This window comes from Panthera tigris, chromosome B2 (assembly GCF_018350195.1).
Source record: "Panthera tigris isolate Pti1 chromosome B2, P.tigris_Pti1_mat1.1, whole genome shotgun sequence".
NCBI lineage: Eukaryota > Metazoa > Chordata > Mammalia > Carnivora > Felidae > Panthera > Panthera tigris.
In genome coordinates, this window is record NC_056664.1 from 62,103,703 (window position 1) to 62,121,200 (window position 17,498).

At 36.5% G+C, this 17,498-nt stretch overlaps 1 protein-coding gene and 1 non-coding gene across 3 annotated transcripts in view; one reads left to right on the forward strand and one right to left on the reverse strand.

Annotated features, from left to right (window-relative positions):
- The window catches only part of LOC102972589 (adhesion G protein-coupled receptor B3), a 361,405-nt gene that overhangs the window by 111,248 nt on the left and 232,659 nt on the right, over positions 1-17,498 (forward strand). The gene's annotated exons all lie outside the window — the stretch shown is intronic.
- LOC122238955 lies at positions 11,023-11,162 on the reverse strand. The gene has a single exon (XR_006218092.1). It is a non-coding gene; the product is annotated as a small nucleolar RNA SNORA29 (small nucleolar RNA).

Consider the following 17,498-nt stretch of genomic DNA (forward strand, 5'->3'; position numbering starts at 1 on the left):
CACTACTCCCTGAGTAATCACCGTGTCCTAACCTAACTGCTTCACTTCTGATCCTTAGAACAGTGGTTAGGTAAGTGCTGTTATCACCGTTTTACAAATAGGAAGCCTGCAGTACAGAGAGAGCCTTTTTTTTTTTTTTTTTTAATCTCTATTGAGGAAATAAGTACAGGTCCTGATGGAGTGGTAAGGAGAGGATTGACTGGGAGGAGCTGTGAGGAGCTGCTCAGGAAAAGGCAGAATTGGGTCCTAGGCACTGCTGCTGAGACAGCTCCTGGCAGTTCCCAGAGGAAGCCTGATCTCGTGGGATCTCGGGAATTCTACAGGAATAGCAGGGGAGTCCAGAGATTCCTCCACCCACATTCTCATCCTTCATAAGGAGTCTGCCTCATGCCATCTAGCTAGCAAAACCCAGTCCTCACGAATGAAGTTTGGGAATTCAGGTAAGAGTTGATGTTTCAGTCTTTTTTTTTCCCTTAGCAACTTTCAAATGCGCAATTACCAAATAGAGTCACTATGTTCTACATTACATCCCATGACTTATTTTACAATTGGAAGTTTGTACATTTTGACCCCCTTCACCCATTTAGCCCACCCCTCATCCCCACCTATAGCAACCACCAGTTTGTTGTCCGTATCTGTGAGTTCATTTTTGTTTGTTTTAGATTCCTAAGTTAGATCATTTGGTATTTGTCTTCCTCTGACTTATTTCACTTAAAATAATGCCTTACAAGTTCTTTGTATGTTTGTGAATGGCAAGATTTCATTCTTTTATGGCTAAAAAAAAACCATTCCATTGTGTGTGGTGGGCGGGGATATCTTCTTTATCCATTCATCCATTGATGGACACTTAGGTTGTTTCCATATGTTGGCTATTGTGAATAACACTGCAGTTAATGTGGGGAACATATATCTTTTTGAGTTAGCACTTTGATTTTCTTCAGATAATTATCCAAATTGGAATTGCTGGATCATGTGGTAGTTGTGTTTTTCAGTTTTGAGGGGAGCCTCCACTGTATTCTATAGTGGTTGTACCAATTTATGTTCCCACCGACAATGCCCATACTCCAATGCCTTTTCTCCACATTTTACCAACACTTTTTATTTCTTGTCTTTTTTTTCTCATTCTAGTAGGTGTGAGGTGATATCTCATTGTGGTTTTGATTGCATGTGGTTTTGATTTGCATGTGGTTTTGATTTGCATGTGGTTTTGATTTGCATGTGGTTTTGATTTGCATGTGGTTTTGATTTGCATTTCCCTGATGACTAATGGTTATGAGTATCTTTTCATGTACCTGTTGGCCATCTGTATATCTTCTTTGCTTCAGATCCTCTGTGCATTTTTTATTTTTTTTATTTTTTCTCTCTGCATTTTTTAAAATAAGATTTGTGTGTGTGTTATTGAGTTGTATGCTTTCTTTATATATTTTGCATATTAACTCCTTATCAGATATTTGATTTGCAAATATTTTTCACACATTCCATATATTGCCTATCCATTTTGTTGAAGGTTCCCTTTACTGTACTGCAACTTTTTAGTTTGATGTAGTCCCACTTGTTTAGTTTGCTTCTGTTTTCTTTGCTTTAATATCAGATCCAAAAATCATTGCCAAGACCTATGTCAAGGAGCTTAATGCCTGTGTTTTCTCCTAGGAGTCTTATGGTTTCAGATCTTATATTCAAGTCTTTTTAACCCATTTTGAGTTTATTTTTTGTTTATGGTAAGGTAATGGTCCAGTTTCATTCTTTTCCATGTGGTTGTCCAGTTTTCCCAATGCCGTTCATTGAACAGACTGTCTTCCCCATCATGTATCCTTAGCTCCTTTGTTGTAAATTAATTAACCATATATGTGTGGATTTATTTCTGGCCTCTCTATTCTATTCCATTAAGTATACATTCTATATGTATCTGTTTTTATGCCAACACCATGTTCTTTTGAATTTGGGTAAGGGGGTAGTTCTCAGTATCTAGGTTAAGAGTTAATTTGCAATTTTGAGTCCAAAATCCATATAGCAGGCCATCAGGTTGGACTCTTGGCCAGGATTTCTGTGTTTCAGTCTTGAAGCAGAATTCCTTGTTCACCAGGAAACCTCAGCTTTCTTTCTTAAGGCCTTTAGCCTAATGAATGAGGACCACCCACATTATGGAGGGCAACCTGCTTAAAGACAGCTGGTGGTAATATTAATCAAATCTACAAAACACTCTCACAGCAACATCTAGACTAGTAATTGACCAAACAACTGGGGACCATAGCCTAGCTGGGCTGACACATAAAATTAGCCGTCATGGTTAGTTTTAAAATAACCCCTCACACACACCTACTTTCACCCCTTTATCTACTTTTAGGCATTAAGGACACAAAACTAAAACTAAATTAGAGAAACTGCATTTAGGCTTCCCGCATTTGGATAGAATTATTGGGCCTGAAAGTTATTGGGCACAACAGTTATTTTTGAAGATCCAGATGAGCCTCAAAGTTGCAATAAATAAAATTTTCTTTGGCCATACCCATGTAAGCCTTAGGAGGGATCAGGAAAATAAGGGATTGTGGATGCTTATTTCCACTGATTACAGTGAAAACTGAAGACAATTTCTTGCCTTAAGGAGGTAGTAAGAAGGTGGAGTTTCTGAAAGCTATAGTATTAAACAAGGGTTGTGACTTGTTTTAAGGTTAAAACACTGCTAGAGTGAGATGAAGGTGTATGGTTTTCAGAAGAAAACTTTCATTAACAAAAGAACTGTCCTTGGCAGGTGGCTTGTTGCCTGGGGCAGAGCTTTGTGAAAGCATATTACAGCAGTAGGCGTGCTCAGCTTACTAATGTGCCTCCCTTTTATGCATCCTTCATTAGTGCCGGTCAGGGGGCACCAAACAAATGCAAGAGGGGCCATTGACTGGTGGGCCTTGTGCAGCCTCTTTCTAGTTGCCCCTTCCCTCCAGTTGAGCCATGCTGACTTCAGAAGTCAAAACAGTGGGGATACTTCCAAATATTTTTGTTTCTCTACTCCAACTATTTTTTTTATTATGAAAACAATATGTATTTCCCAAATAAAATGTGGAAAAATGTAGAGACAAAAAGTATGTATAATCCTGCCATTTATGCTTGTGCACATTCTTAAACCTTTTAATTTAGCATGAATGTTAATGTGGAACTGGCTATGGGTATAGGTAGAATATACTTATAAAAAAGGGTTTATGCTTACATTCTGTTTCATTTTTTTGTATCATTAACAGAGCTCCATGTCAATAGATTTATTTCTCCAAGTGTTAGTGGGGCTGCCCAGAATCCCATTATATTTATATTTTCTACTAATGTTGAAGTATATAATCCCCTGATAAAGTATAAAGTATGTTATTCCACTGGAACACAAAATCCAGAGGGTTTTGTAGTTCTCAGGCTACCAGACATATATTTTTCCCTGTCTTTAAGCAGGAGGAAATACAAAAAGATATACTGGTACATTCTAAATCATCATCCTCTAATAAGTAGTATCACAGCCATATTACAGTAAGCCAAACTCTTGCAGGCAATAGGTAATAACTTCAGGAGTAAACATTAGTTTAAAATTTAATTATCTCAACAAGTTCAGAAATAAGAGTGAATCATGGACAGCTTATTTTTTAAATTTTTCATCTTGAGCTTTAAGGTAGCAGGCTCCAAACCCAAGACAAATTTTCAGTGCCTTCTAACTATTGTCTTATCTTTTTGTGTCTGAGTATGATGTGTTTTATTGAATTAGATTAAAAATTAAGTTTGGGAGTTTATTATGCAGTGGTCTCCAAGGAGCATACTTTCTCTTCACTACTGCCTGTTTTAGGTATTGCTGATACCCAAAGTGCAAAGTTGTCTCATTCATTTCTAGAATGACTATCTTAAAATGTGGAGGTGCACGCAACAATATTGTCTGATTGCAACATTTTCCTTCTGTAGTTTTCTGACCCTCCTACCAATTTCACAACCAAAACAACAACAGTGTAATTACCAATTTTAGGCCCAGATCTATGTGATGTAGCAAGAATTACTTTGAACAGGTAGGCAGGGGCCCCTGGAGTCTAGCTATGGCTCTATCATCAATTGAATTGAGAAAGTAGCTGGCTCCCACTTTATCATCTGTAAAATGAGAAGGTTGAATACAATGAGCCCTGAGATCCTTCCAGAAATGGTATAATTCTATACGTACTATACTATTCGTACACCCCTGTGGAGATCAGAAGCTTCTTTTAACTTGTGCATTGATGACTGAGTAACAGGCTTAGGATTCTGTACTGGTCAGACTCGAATGGCTGAAAAACAATTCATTAATACATGGTGTTAAGTGGCTTTATTGAATTGACTGAGCTGATGTCTAGAAGGGACCCCGAAGCCTCAACCCAGAATGTGGCCAGCACCTAGTTAAGAGATGTTTCTGCTGTAATCCAGAAGCTGCATAGGAGAGAGAATGTTTTAGGACACCTATCTGCACAGCTTGGCCCCCTGCTGCATTTCTTATTTACCTCAGTTCTGAAATCAGTCCTCAGTTAAGTGCATGTAATTGAAACCTGAGTTGCATTCCGAACCCTAGCTGCAAGGGCCTCCAGAACTGGTCATATTTTAGTTTTCCAGCCTCTGCAGTAGAGGGCATCACATTACAGTGAAGACTGGAATAGATGTTGAAAAGAGTCAGATCGTCGTACCAGATGTCAGGTATCTGATTGGTACCAGAAATCCACAGGCCACTGTTTTATCAAAAGAGTATGCCTTTATGTCTCAGTAATATACTTATTTTAAATGGGAATATGTTACTGTATAAAGTTTTGAAAGTGATTATTTAATAACTAATAACCAAATGGGTCTATCCATAATTAAATTGCTTTTTTGGTAATAGTATTCTAAATATCATGATTTTTTTCCTTCAAGTGAAGAGTATATGATAAATATTCCCTAAAAGAATATAATAGGCATTAAGTTATAATTTTGGTCATATTTTATTCTATTCAGAAAGAATTAGAGCTGCTATTGTAATGGATACATACTGGTATTTTGCATTGCAGATTTCTCAAAGCTGACATTTGTTATTAATAGGGGTTTGAGTCCACATGCCTTTCTGCCAGTTAATCACTGCCATAAAAATTTCTGATTTACATAGAAGTCAGCAATTATTGATAACTGTATTTTCTGTATCTATCTGAGCTAAAAAGTTGTTTCAGAGAGAATATATAAAATCAGATCTTTAGCATGGATTTATCACACTGATGAAACGCTATTCATTCATTTATTCATTCAGCAAATATTTATCTGTGCCTACTGTGTGTGAGGCAATAGTAGGGATTTGGAATACATCAGTAAGCAAAACAGACAAAGATTCCTGTCCTCTTGGAACATATAATTCTAAAATGTGTAGACAGAGAATAAACAAGAAACATAAGCAAATTATAGAAGTTAATAAATGCTACAAAGAAACACACAGAAAGTAGAATAAGGTGAGATGGCTGGGGATTGTGATGAGATATGGTCAGCATAGCCCTCACTGAGATGGAGAAAATGAGAAAGTTTATTCATGTGATTACCTGGAAAAAGAATTTCAGCCTGAAGGGAGAGCTGGGGTAAAAGGCATGAAGTAGGAGAGTGCCAGGCTTTCCGAAAGGAAAAACAAGGAGGATAGTGTGCCTAAAGTGCAGTGAGGGAGAAGACTTGACAGGAGCTAAGCTTGGAGAGCTCCATGTTCTATAGGGCCTTATACTATTATAAGGACTTGGGATATGGCTCTGAGGACATGATTCATTTCAGGCTTTTGAGCAGAAGAGTGATATAATCTTACATTTTATTTATTTTTTTTTTTTTAATGTATCTTTTTTTTTTTTTTTTTAATTTTTTTTTCAACGTTTTTTATTTATTTTTGGGACAGAGAGAGGCAGAGCATGAACGGGGGAGGGGCAGAGAGAGAGGGAGACACAGAATCGGAAACAGGCTCCAGGCTCCGAGCCGTCAGCCCAGAGCCTGACGCGGGGCTCGAACTCACGGACCGCGAGATCGTGACCTGGCTGAAGTCGGACGCTCAACCGACTGCGCCACCCAGGCGCCCCTAATCTTACATTTTAAAATGTGGTAGCTACTGTGTTCACAACAGGCTGTGGTTCAGGAAGGGTATGAGCAGGGAGGTCAAATGAGAATTTATTGCAGTGATCTGGGTGAGAGATGATGGTGTCTGTATCAGGATGGTACCAGTAGAGGTTGTAAGAAGTGGTCAGATTCTGGATACGGTTTGAAAAATTAGATTTAGAGTATGTAGGAAATGACTTCAAGACTGACTTCAAAGACTTTGGTGTGAGCCATGGAAGAATGGAGTTGCCATTAAATGAAATGGAGAAAACCACACATGAATTAGATTTGTGGGATAGGAACAGGAGTTCCAAGTCATTTTGTTAAAGGTTAGGAGATACGTATTTGTATACTGCAGTGTTTCTCAAAGTATGGTTCCTGAACTAGATCATCAGCATCACCTGGGAACATGTTAAAAATGCAGACTCTTGAGCCCCATCCTAGACCTTCTCAATAAGCAGTCTGTCCTTTAGCCATTCTTCCAGGTGATTTTAATGCATGCCCAAGTTTGAGAAACATTGTATATTGTCTCCAAGAGACCAGAACCAGGGATCACTTTTTCAGAATGGAAACAATGGGTTTTGAAGTTAGAAGACCTGGATTAAATCCTGACTGACTTGGGCAAGGTGGTCCTTCTACCTGAGCCTTAACTTCTGTACCTTTAAAAGGTAGATAAGGATATGTGGGTCACCAAATTGATATGAGGAACGAGATAAAATAATGTAGGTTACTAACCTTATACAAATAAAGCACCTTGCAAGTACTGAGGATGGGAGACAGAAGGCTGGAGATGAGGGGCAGAGCGGTGTCATTGAATTTGCCTGTTTTTTTTTTCCTAATAGCTTCTTGCTTTCAAGAAGAAATAATAATTACAATTGATCTTCTGTAAGAGTATCTTCCAGAGTTTTTCTTGAAATTCTGCTAGATGTTTAAAACACAGGTAATAAAGATGACTACTTGGCAAATAGATTGATGATGCTACTTGTGTGATTCAGGAGGCAGAATGGCTGAATTTAATAATTTAGTTACCCTACTTGAGTATAGAAATGAGAAGTGTATATTTTTTTTACTAAAAAAGAGGAAAAAAAACTTTTTCCATATGCATTTTCTTCTCTAAGTGTATGCATTTATCATTTTACATCTGTTTATATTTGGCTTGTAATCTTTAGGTTTGTTTTTCTACTTTTCTACAAAGTAGGGTATGAGGTTTATGAATTTTACAAAAGTCTGCAGATAATTTAAAAATAAAAGGTATAGTCTTGGAACCTCTTTTCCAGGAAAACTCATTATTCTTTCATTTGTTACAAGTAAAGATACTTAAGCTATTTGCTAATACCAAGTCTATGTGGTGGGAAAGCAAAGTTTTAAGGTTTAAAGGACTTGTTACATGACATGAATTTTTACATTTGAGGTCACTGACATTTTGGTTTTTTGTTTGTTTGGTTTTTTATTAAAACATTTCAAACATGTTGGAAACCAGCTTATTTCTGTCATATTGATTTTCAGACAAAAGTGCCACCTACTAGTTACACTTACGACTTTTCTGGGTTTCTGATTGAGGAGCTATTATGGTGTACATAGAAATGAAGAATAAATTTTCAGAATAGGGACTAAACCTCACTGGTCTGAGAAATTACAAATTAACTACCATTATGTATTTTCATACATTGAATAGAGAGTGAAGGTAATATATACAGGATTAAATAATAGAGTTTTAAAAACTTTCTTTTATGTAAGTACAACTTCAGTCAATCCTCGTATGCCTGTTTAGGAAAATTTTACTTTGTGTCTCTGAAATTTTCTAATAATAATATTGCAGATTGTCCAGCATTCATTCAGCAAGTACATGTTGAGCATCTCCTATGTGCCTGGCACTGTTCTGGATGCTTGTGATAGTAAACTTAACAGACACATCCACACCCCCCTGTAAATGATACTCCAGTGGATGGAGGCAGATAATAAGATCAACAAATTATTAGAATATGCTACATATGCTATATAATAAATTATATGGAGAAAGAGGAAATGGGAAAAGGATATTAATGATGGGGAGGTGAGTGAAAGGCAATTTTACATAGAGTGCCTAGGGAAGGAATCACTGAGAAGGCAACATTTGAGTCTCGACCTCATGGGTGTGAGAGAGTAAGCCATGTAGATATTTGGGGAAGAGAGTTGTGAGAAGAGGGACTGCAAAGGTCCAGAGTTGGAGCAGGTACAGGAGCAACAAGGTGGCCAATGTTACCAGAGTGGGGTGACAGTGAGACTTAAGCAATGAAATGAGAACAACAAGATATAAAAATAGAGAACCTTGTGGGCCTCTGTAAAGGCTGAATTACTTGGAGTGAAATAGAAACCCCTGGAGAGTTCTAGCACAAGGGCATACATGATTTGGCTTCCATCCAAAGGTCTCTTCCTTTTGCATTTTAACTTGATTGAGAAATTACCTAGAAATAAACTTCTAGGATTAAATCATCTCTCCTATAAACTTTGGAGTCACCATTGAACCCAACCATGCAGGATTGCATGCGACTGATTTTTGCTCTTTTGTAGATGATAATTTCAAACCTCTATAATGTTGAGCTTTTCTCACGGTCTTTATGTTATACATAGTTTGTGTCCAGGGAGTAGTTTTATCTCCTTTTTCCAAAGTTGGTCTCATATAGCTAAAGATTCTGTTCTTCCTGCAACTCAATGAAAATTTCTTCTATTTCTTTGATTATTTCCTCTTCTTTACTATCTCTTTTTTTGTAACAGTCCTGTAAGATGGATGATGGACTTTCTGGATCTCCCCATGTCTCATAACTTTTCTTTCTATAATTTTTACATACTATTGACTGCAGAGTTAGAATTGTGTAATTGCTCCTTGCTTGTTCTGTGACCTTGGGCCCGTTCCTCCATTTCCAGGTTGTCTGTGATTCTTCGTCTATAAAATGAGGGTAGTAGTAATAATAACACCTACATTATAGAAATGTTGTGTGGTGTTAATGACTTCATATGGGCTGATAAATTTTTAGCTATTTATCTTGCAGGTTGCTAATTTAGTATTCAGGATCTTTATTCTATTATTTAGCAATTCCTATGATTTCTTTTTTAATTTAAGGCAATTATAACTTCAGTTTCCAAGGATGTTTTCTTTTTGACTCATTCTTTCTACATAGCAGCCTATTCTTTTTCTCATGTATGCAGTGTGCTATCAAGTCTCCCTGAGGAAGACAATGAGAAAAAAAGTGTTAAGTTATTTTCTTCTCCAAATTATTGCCATTTCCTCTAGAGTCTGTCATTCTATTTCCTGATATTTTTTTTCTTTTTTCTGTTGGTTTTCTTCAAATGCCTTGGGAAGTTCAGTTGCCAGTCCATATTAATGGATGAAAGATGTGGGATTTTTGTCTTGTCTTTGTACATAGATAGCTGACAGGGAGGAATCCTATCTATAATGGAAGTCTTTTTCTCCTCCAGCACCCACCTTTGGGTGGAAAGGCTCACTGTAGGGTCTGCATCACCAGGAGATGGTGGAGATAGACAGGCTTCTTAGGATTCACAGGCAGACCAGACAATTGCCAACTTAATGCCCCTATTGGAAGGTGCTATCTTTCCTTGTGCATGTGCTTCTTCCATTTAATTTATGGAAGTCCAGACTCCCAGTTAGCCTCCACTCTAAGTCTTTCTTTAGCTTTAAAACCATACTAAGAACTCTCTCCAAACAGATCAGTTACTTCTTTGGAGACTTCTTAACTCGATTGCTTTGTATGTATCTACAGAGGAAGAGGGGAGCTAATTAGTCAACAATTGTTTGTTTCATTTCTTCAAGACTCAAAGTTCTCTAGTGCTTCTTGAAAACCGCAATGCTTACCTCTCTGTTGAAAGCAGTTTTGTTGGCTCTGGTTTCTCTTTTAGTCTAATTCCATCTGCATCCATATTCTCAAAATTTCTACTTTCCCCTTGGGTCTTGTCTCAAGAATACAGTTTATGTCCTTTCAGTGAATTGGGTAAGCAGCAAAGAGATGAAGAAACTTGTACTCTGCCCACTTGACCTGTGGGCCAGGTCAAATCCACATCTTTTAATTTGTACTCCCTGTGATTTTTGCCTCAGCAACTGATTCTGAATATGGGGTAGAAGTCTAAGGCCTAACATAATAGTTTGCCGCAAAAAAAGAGGTGTGTATCATCAAGAACTTCCCTTCCTCCTTTTCCCTTAGAGTGTGACCCTTTCGACTGTAAAATGAGTATGCTGGATTACTGGAGAGGGATCTCCAAGCAGAGAACAATAGAGCTTAAGCCCTTCCACTCTTAAATCAAAGAATCTTGTTCTATTCCCCTTAGTTCAGACTTTATTCTTCCCAGGTTGAATATTAGATGTAATAGATGTCCTGGAGTTTGCTGCCAGGAAGATAGAAGTCTTGAGGGAAACGAGATTGAGATGGAGTCTGAAGACAAGAACAAAAGTGAGCCACATTAGTCTTCCCTGTTCCACCCATGGGTATATGTATTGGACATGTCTTCCTAGCACATTTCAAGATTTCAACTAGCAAGGAGAATTAGCTTCCAGTTCACTGGCTAAAAGTTACCTTGCTGTTGGACCTTTTAATCCACTCCCATTATATCATGAAAGGACTGTAGTGAGATTAAAGAGTGGGAAAATAAAGTAGAAAATGTCAAAAATTCCCCTTCCCACAGTTTCCTGAAAAGTCAAAAGGAAGATTATGGGAATTATGTATTTTTTTTTCTTGCTGTTTCTTCCTGTGTGGTAGGAATTCTGTAATTTTTTTATTGGCCTAGAGATGACCAATGACTGAGGATGTTATTGTGGACTTCCTAAATATAATCATCTAAGACATAAATATAGTTATCACGTGGACTGATCAAGTCACTTATGATATCCCCCAAACCATCTGCCCAATACTTCTTTTTTTTTTTTTTAGTAAATATTGTCAATATTTTATTTGAATTAATTTTCTGTTCAGCCATTTCATATAGAAGGAGGACACAAATAAATCCTCCCTCTTCAGATCATGGCAATTTTAATCTATCCCATAAGCATAGCCACCAAAATCTATTATTGGGAGAAAATGTGGTAGTCAAATGGGACTGCCCAATACTTCTAAAAACTGAAAGGAAAGTTGGAAACTGAGATGCCTCTTCCATTCTCAATCCCAAAACCTGAAGCCCAGAAGTGATATTAATACACTCATTACAAGCCCACCAAGACACATCTTATTACTTCTATTTAGACTTCCAAACCAGGTCTTAACATATTTTAGGTCATCAGTAATAATAATTGATTCAGTACTAGGGGAAAAGGGTAACGCAGCATTTATGGGATACTTTCCTGCTTAACATCCTCATATTAATTACTGTTTGCATATGGGTTGACTTACGAATTTGAAGCAAATCAAACTTTGTTTTTTTTGCTTTTGTATTTGAATATTTGCCATCAAAGATGGTATTCCTAAGTTGTAATTTCCAAACTGGATTTTTTTTTTGCCATCTGTTGTATGAAAAACCATATACAGCACCCTATGTAAATGTTTTTGGTTCAAAATTACATGGTTCTTTCTGTCATGACAGTTCCTGAGCTGTGTTTTCTCTTTTTATTAGTCTATTTCTGATCTCTGACTTCTGTTAAAATTGGTCCTGTACAGGTCAGTGTGACCCATAAACTACACAAAATTGTTTTTTGAGGTTTGAAGCCTTAAGATTAGATACTGTCTAAATCTGCCATAAAGATTGGCCTTGTGCTTTTTGTTCCACACATAGTAATTACTGCCTTCATAATCATATTCAAGTCTTGATAGGCTATGTTGCTTTAAAAATACCAAGAGAAAAAAACTCTAACCACCTGGTGTTTTCTTTTTTCTTTTTTTCTTTTTGGAAATTAAACTGATACCTACTCCCAAGGGAGACTTCCATAATTTTTATTTTCTTTCTAGCCTACAAGAAATGACTGCTGTTGTAAATTTATGTTGCTTATGTGGTTCCTGGTTTCTTCTATTTGAACATAAGTATGACTAGCATCATCCATATTAGAAAACTTTCTCCAAAATCTTAAAATATATGCAGTCAGTCAATGTGACACTTTCTTCAACCATCAAGTGAGGGTGATTGATGGTTTGTTTATTTCTAGGTTTGAAACCATAAACTTGGCTTATAATCCAGTTTCTACCCAATCACTCAGTAATTTGGGACCTATCATAGCCTTTTTGTGTCTGTCTTTCCTCTGTTATAAAAACGAGATTATAATATCAACCACTCAAAATATATTAAGTACAATGTACAAAATACAGCTGGATCATAGTAGTATTCAGAAAACTTAACCTTCCTTCTTATCTTTGTCCTGCAGAAATCCAGTTTTATTCCAGAATGGATCAATTTCTTATTTAGACCTCTTTTTCCAAACCTCTTATTCAAACCTTTCTTCCAAAAACTCTTGACATTGAGAACACTTAGAATCAGCTTTTCCCAACTTCTAAATGTTAAACTTTTGTCACTTGTGTTTTCCAGTGCCTGGGAATTTGTGTGACACAGGGCCCACAGAGCAAAGTTAGAGCCAAGATATTAGTGTCCCTTCTGGTGTGGCGTTTTGTTCCAGAGGCCTTTGAATGTCTCCTTCATACAAACCCACTAAAGAAATAACAGAGCTGTCTCTCTATAGAGAAAGGAAATCAAATGCTAAGAATCAGCATAATGTGTTCGCATAAGGACAGAGTCTCCATTTAAAAAAAAAATGTAGTTATCTACATTTTCTCACTGGAAAGAGTTAAGCTATACCAACTGTATGAAAGGTACAAGCTGATTGTGAACTGTGTACACTTACTATTGGTATTTAAGACCCCTTTACTTACACTCACTATAACCTGTTCATAAGAAAAAGTATCTAAGAGCTATCCCTTTATTTGAAAGTCAAATGTATTTCTGTAAATTTACCACATCAATTTTACTTAAAGACTTAATTCCCCAAAGCCAAAATGACAAAATCCACAGCTTAGAGTCATTTATTAAAATTTGAAGCCTCCGTTTAAATGAAGACAGCTGTTAGGGGATCCTGTGGTCCGTGATTCGAAGACAATTATTTATTCTGCCGTAATATTGATCATTTAAAAGTTTCCTTCTTTGCCTTTAATATATAGTAACTGTAATCATTGAATGCTTTCTGAAGTCTTTTTCTGCCATTTGGCAAATCACATAGTAGATATAAACCTACTCCAACCCCAAAGGAAAAACAGGAGGGGTAGAAGCTCCAAGGATCATTGATCTAGGCTTGAAGCCAAGCAATCTATTTTTAGTACTTTCTCAACAAGCCACACAATAAAAATGTAAATGCAATGGTGCTACTTTCTTCTCACACCGTTTTTCAATGTGTAAGTTTGACATTGTTTAAATTGTTGATTTTCATACTATCTTCAGGGAATTTGTTACTCCAGTTTTGGGACCTTCCTGTACCCATTAAACATTAATCATAATTTTTGTTTCTTACAGTTTTACAATACCTGACCTTTATATAAAAAAAAAAAAAAATCTCAGGATCAACCTGAAAATGTCTTCCTTTTCTAGTTGCTGAATTTATACTCAGTCAACCGGGTCTCATCTAAATCTTTTATTGAGATATAATCCACATGTAACATTGTGTAAGTTTAAATTGTGCAGCCTGTTGATTTGCTACACTTACATACATTACGGTACTCTTACATTTGCTACACTTACCCTCTTAGCTTTAGCTAACAACTCCATTGTGTCCCATAATTACCATTTATTTTCTGTAGTAAGAACATTTAAGATCTAGTCTCTTAGCAACTTTTAAGTATGTAATAGAGTATCATTATCTATAATAATACTGTGTATAGAGCCCCCACGCTATTCATAACCTAACTGGAAGTTTGTTCTCTTTGACCAATATTATCTAATTTCCCCCATCCTCCAGCCCTGGTAACCATGATTCTACTGTTTCTTTAACTTTGGCTTTTTTTTTACATTCCAATATAAGCACTAATATATTGTATTTGTTTTTTGCTTTCTGACTTATTTCACTTAGCATTATGTACACAAGGACCACCCATGTCGTCACAAGTAACGATTTTGTTCCTTCTCATGACTGAATAATATTCTGATATACAAATATGTTTCGTTGCACTTCACAGACATTGTATTTTGTACAAATTTAAGGTTTGTGGCAACTCTGCATGGAACAAGTTTATAAATGCCATTTTTCCAATAGCATTTACTCACTTTGTGTTTCTGTGTCACATTTTTGGTAATGCTTATGATATTTCAAGCTTAATTGTTATTTTGTTATGGTGATTTGTGATCAGTGATTATGATTTGCTGAAAGCTCAAGTGATGGTAGGATTTTTTTAGCAATAAAGTATTTTTTAATTAAGAACACTGGAGATTTTTAGACACTGTTGCACTTTTTTAGGTATAATGCTATAATATGAACATAAATTTTTTTATGTACTGGGAAACCAAAAAATTAATTAAACTCACTTTATTGCAATATTTGCTTTATAGAAATGGCTGGGAACATTTAGAAGTATGCTGGTATACTATATCTTCTTTATCCATTCTTCCATTGACACTCGGGTTGTTTCCATACCTTGGTTATTGTGAATAATGCTACAATGAATGTGAAGACCAGCTTATGAATTATTTCCCATGTAGCACTCATTTTAGTCAGCCTCTTCTTAGGTCAGTGATTTACCCTGCTGAAACACCACTGGATGATAAATTCCCTGTGAACATGGAGCTATATTTGAATCATCTGTGTATTTAGAGACTAACCCGGTGCCTTGAACATATAATAATAGCACATAAAATGCTGACTGTATGTCATACTCTGCTCTAGACTCTTTACATATATTAATTTATTTCATCTTTACAACTTAAGAGTATTACTATTATCGTCATTTTATAGTTGAGTTAATCTGAAATTAAGCTAAAATGCAGAGGTGCTCTGGCCAAACCCACACAACTAGTATGTGAGGTAGCAAAGATCTGAGCCCAGGCAGCTCTTAAATCCTAATTTCTACTGTCTACTAGTGGAGGATAGGAATTTAGCTCCTGTGGAACCTAGTAGAACTTATAAAAATTGTAGATGATACAGATGGGGTGAGAAAAGAAGGGTGAAAGAGAAAATGATAGAATAAAGAAGTTGGAGAGTAGCACTGAGGAAATAGGGAATAAGAAACAATGAAGAAGAAAATTAGCCCAAATGAAGGAATTCATGGAGAAAAGAATTAAAAGAGCCTGCTTAGGAAAAGAAAAGGGGGGGGGGGAGGGGATGGCAGGACATTGAAAGAAGAGGGTATAAAATAGGAAAAGTCTGAGAAAACATTATCAGTGGGCTGGAAAGAGTATCACAAATTGGAAATGTAAAATTAAAAAAGTTTTATTCTTAAATAGTTATGTACTTGCTCTTAATGCTTCCCAGATTATACTCACTGGAATCTCTCAGCCTCTCGATCTTGGTCCCATGTGAATCTATAGCAGATACCAGCTCAGATCAAATCCTAGGACAATCCTTTCACTGAACTGCAGCTGTCAATGGTCTTTTACTATTCATGGAGTCTTTACATTTGACAGAATCAAAAAAAGAGAAATTTATACTAAGAATTTTTGATGGCACAGAAATACATGATTAGTCCTCATCTTAAATGCCTTTTCCATGTTCTGTCTTGTTATGTTTTCCCTTCCCAGTAAATAATCTGTAATTGTTTTTAATTTTTTTTTTAACATTTGTTTGTTACTGAGAGACAGAGACAGAATGTGAGCAGGAGAGGGGCAGAGAGAGAGTGGGAGACACAGAATCCGAAGCAGGCTCCAGGCTCTGAGCTGGCAGCACAGAGCCCAACGTGGGACTCCAACTCCCAAACTGCGAGATCATGACCTGAGCCAAAGTTGGTCGCCTAACCAACTGAGCCACTCAGGCGCCCCTCTATTATAATATTTTTAACCAGTTTTTGAAGAGATTGGTTGGTCAGAAAGATGGCGGGAAAGAGTTATCATTCTTTTTTAAGTTTATTTATTTATTTATTGAAAGAGAGAGTGGGAGAGGGGCAGAGAGAGAGGGAGAGAGAATCCCAAGCAGACTCCATGCTGACAGAACAGAGCCCGAGGTAGGACTCCATCTCATGAACGGTGAGATCATGACCTGAGCTGAAACCAAGAGTCAGATGCTTAACTGACTGAGTCACCCAGGCGCCCCCTTAGTTTTCATCATTTTTGTGCATTGCCTTGACCAACTAACAAGCCCAATTCACAACTTCATATGATTTGTAAATCATATTTGTAAAATATTTTTTTCTTAGATGCCCCATATCACTCATTAACTCTAATATCCTTCCAAGGGAAGAGAAGGTGCTATTATGAATTCCATACATTTGCAAGTGTCCCACCACCCCAGATTCCTTTTTCTTCCTTTGTCTTTCTTTTGGAATATGTGAGGCTTTGCAATTCCCATTCCTCCCTTCTCTGGTTTCAGAAGTTCTTTTAATGATTACCTATTATTTTTAAATTGTAAGCTTGATTTAACAGAGTCTAATGTGGATCTGGCTATCAGCTTTTTTTCCTGAACAATACACAGATTTGAAACACTTTAACTCTTGTCATTATGTACTCTTGCCTTATCCATTACTGTTTCCAAAACCTTTAGATCTACCTTGAGTTTATACTTCCCAAATTTATTCATTGTTATCTCAGTTTCAAATATCTGTGCTTGTTAAATTTTATCTCCATATGATTAGCAAATTCTTTGCCCATGATTTCTTTCTATATTCCACTATTTCCTACTGTATCAGTTTGCCTCTGCCTGAGAATTTAATAGTTCTTCCACCCAGCAAATCCTACTAGAAACCCTTCTAAGTCTGTTTCTGTTCTTATTCATTATGCAATATTAAATGATCTGGAACATAGACTTTTTTTTTTTTTTTGCTTATTTCCTCCCAGTTTTTAATTATACTTTTTTTTTTTTTTACAAAAAGTGTCCAGATGAGAATTAAGAACCATTAAACAGAAAGATGTTCTGAAAAGAAGCCATGAATTTCAAGTGTTGAAAGATAGCCTCTAATTATTTCAAGATTAAAACCTAATATAAATTAGCTCAAAATTAGAAAAAGTGAATGTTTAACTCAGAAGCCTTTCAGTATAAGACATTTAATTAGAAATCATGGAATTGTCATGGAGGTCAAATAGTAGAGTACTGTGAGCTAATATTGGAAATTATCTTTAAAACAGAGGTAGGAGATGACACTGAAAATTCTCATTATGTCTAGCACCGAACGATGTTGGGGGAAGTAGTTTTAAGTTTGAATACAAGTCCATAGTAGATAATTACAACATGTATACATGTTGTCTTCACAGTTGAAGCACAGGATTCAAATGGGACCATTTGCAATTGTCACTCGTGCATGTGCGCTAAATACCCAAACACTTTC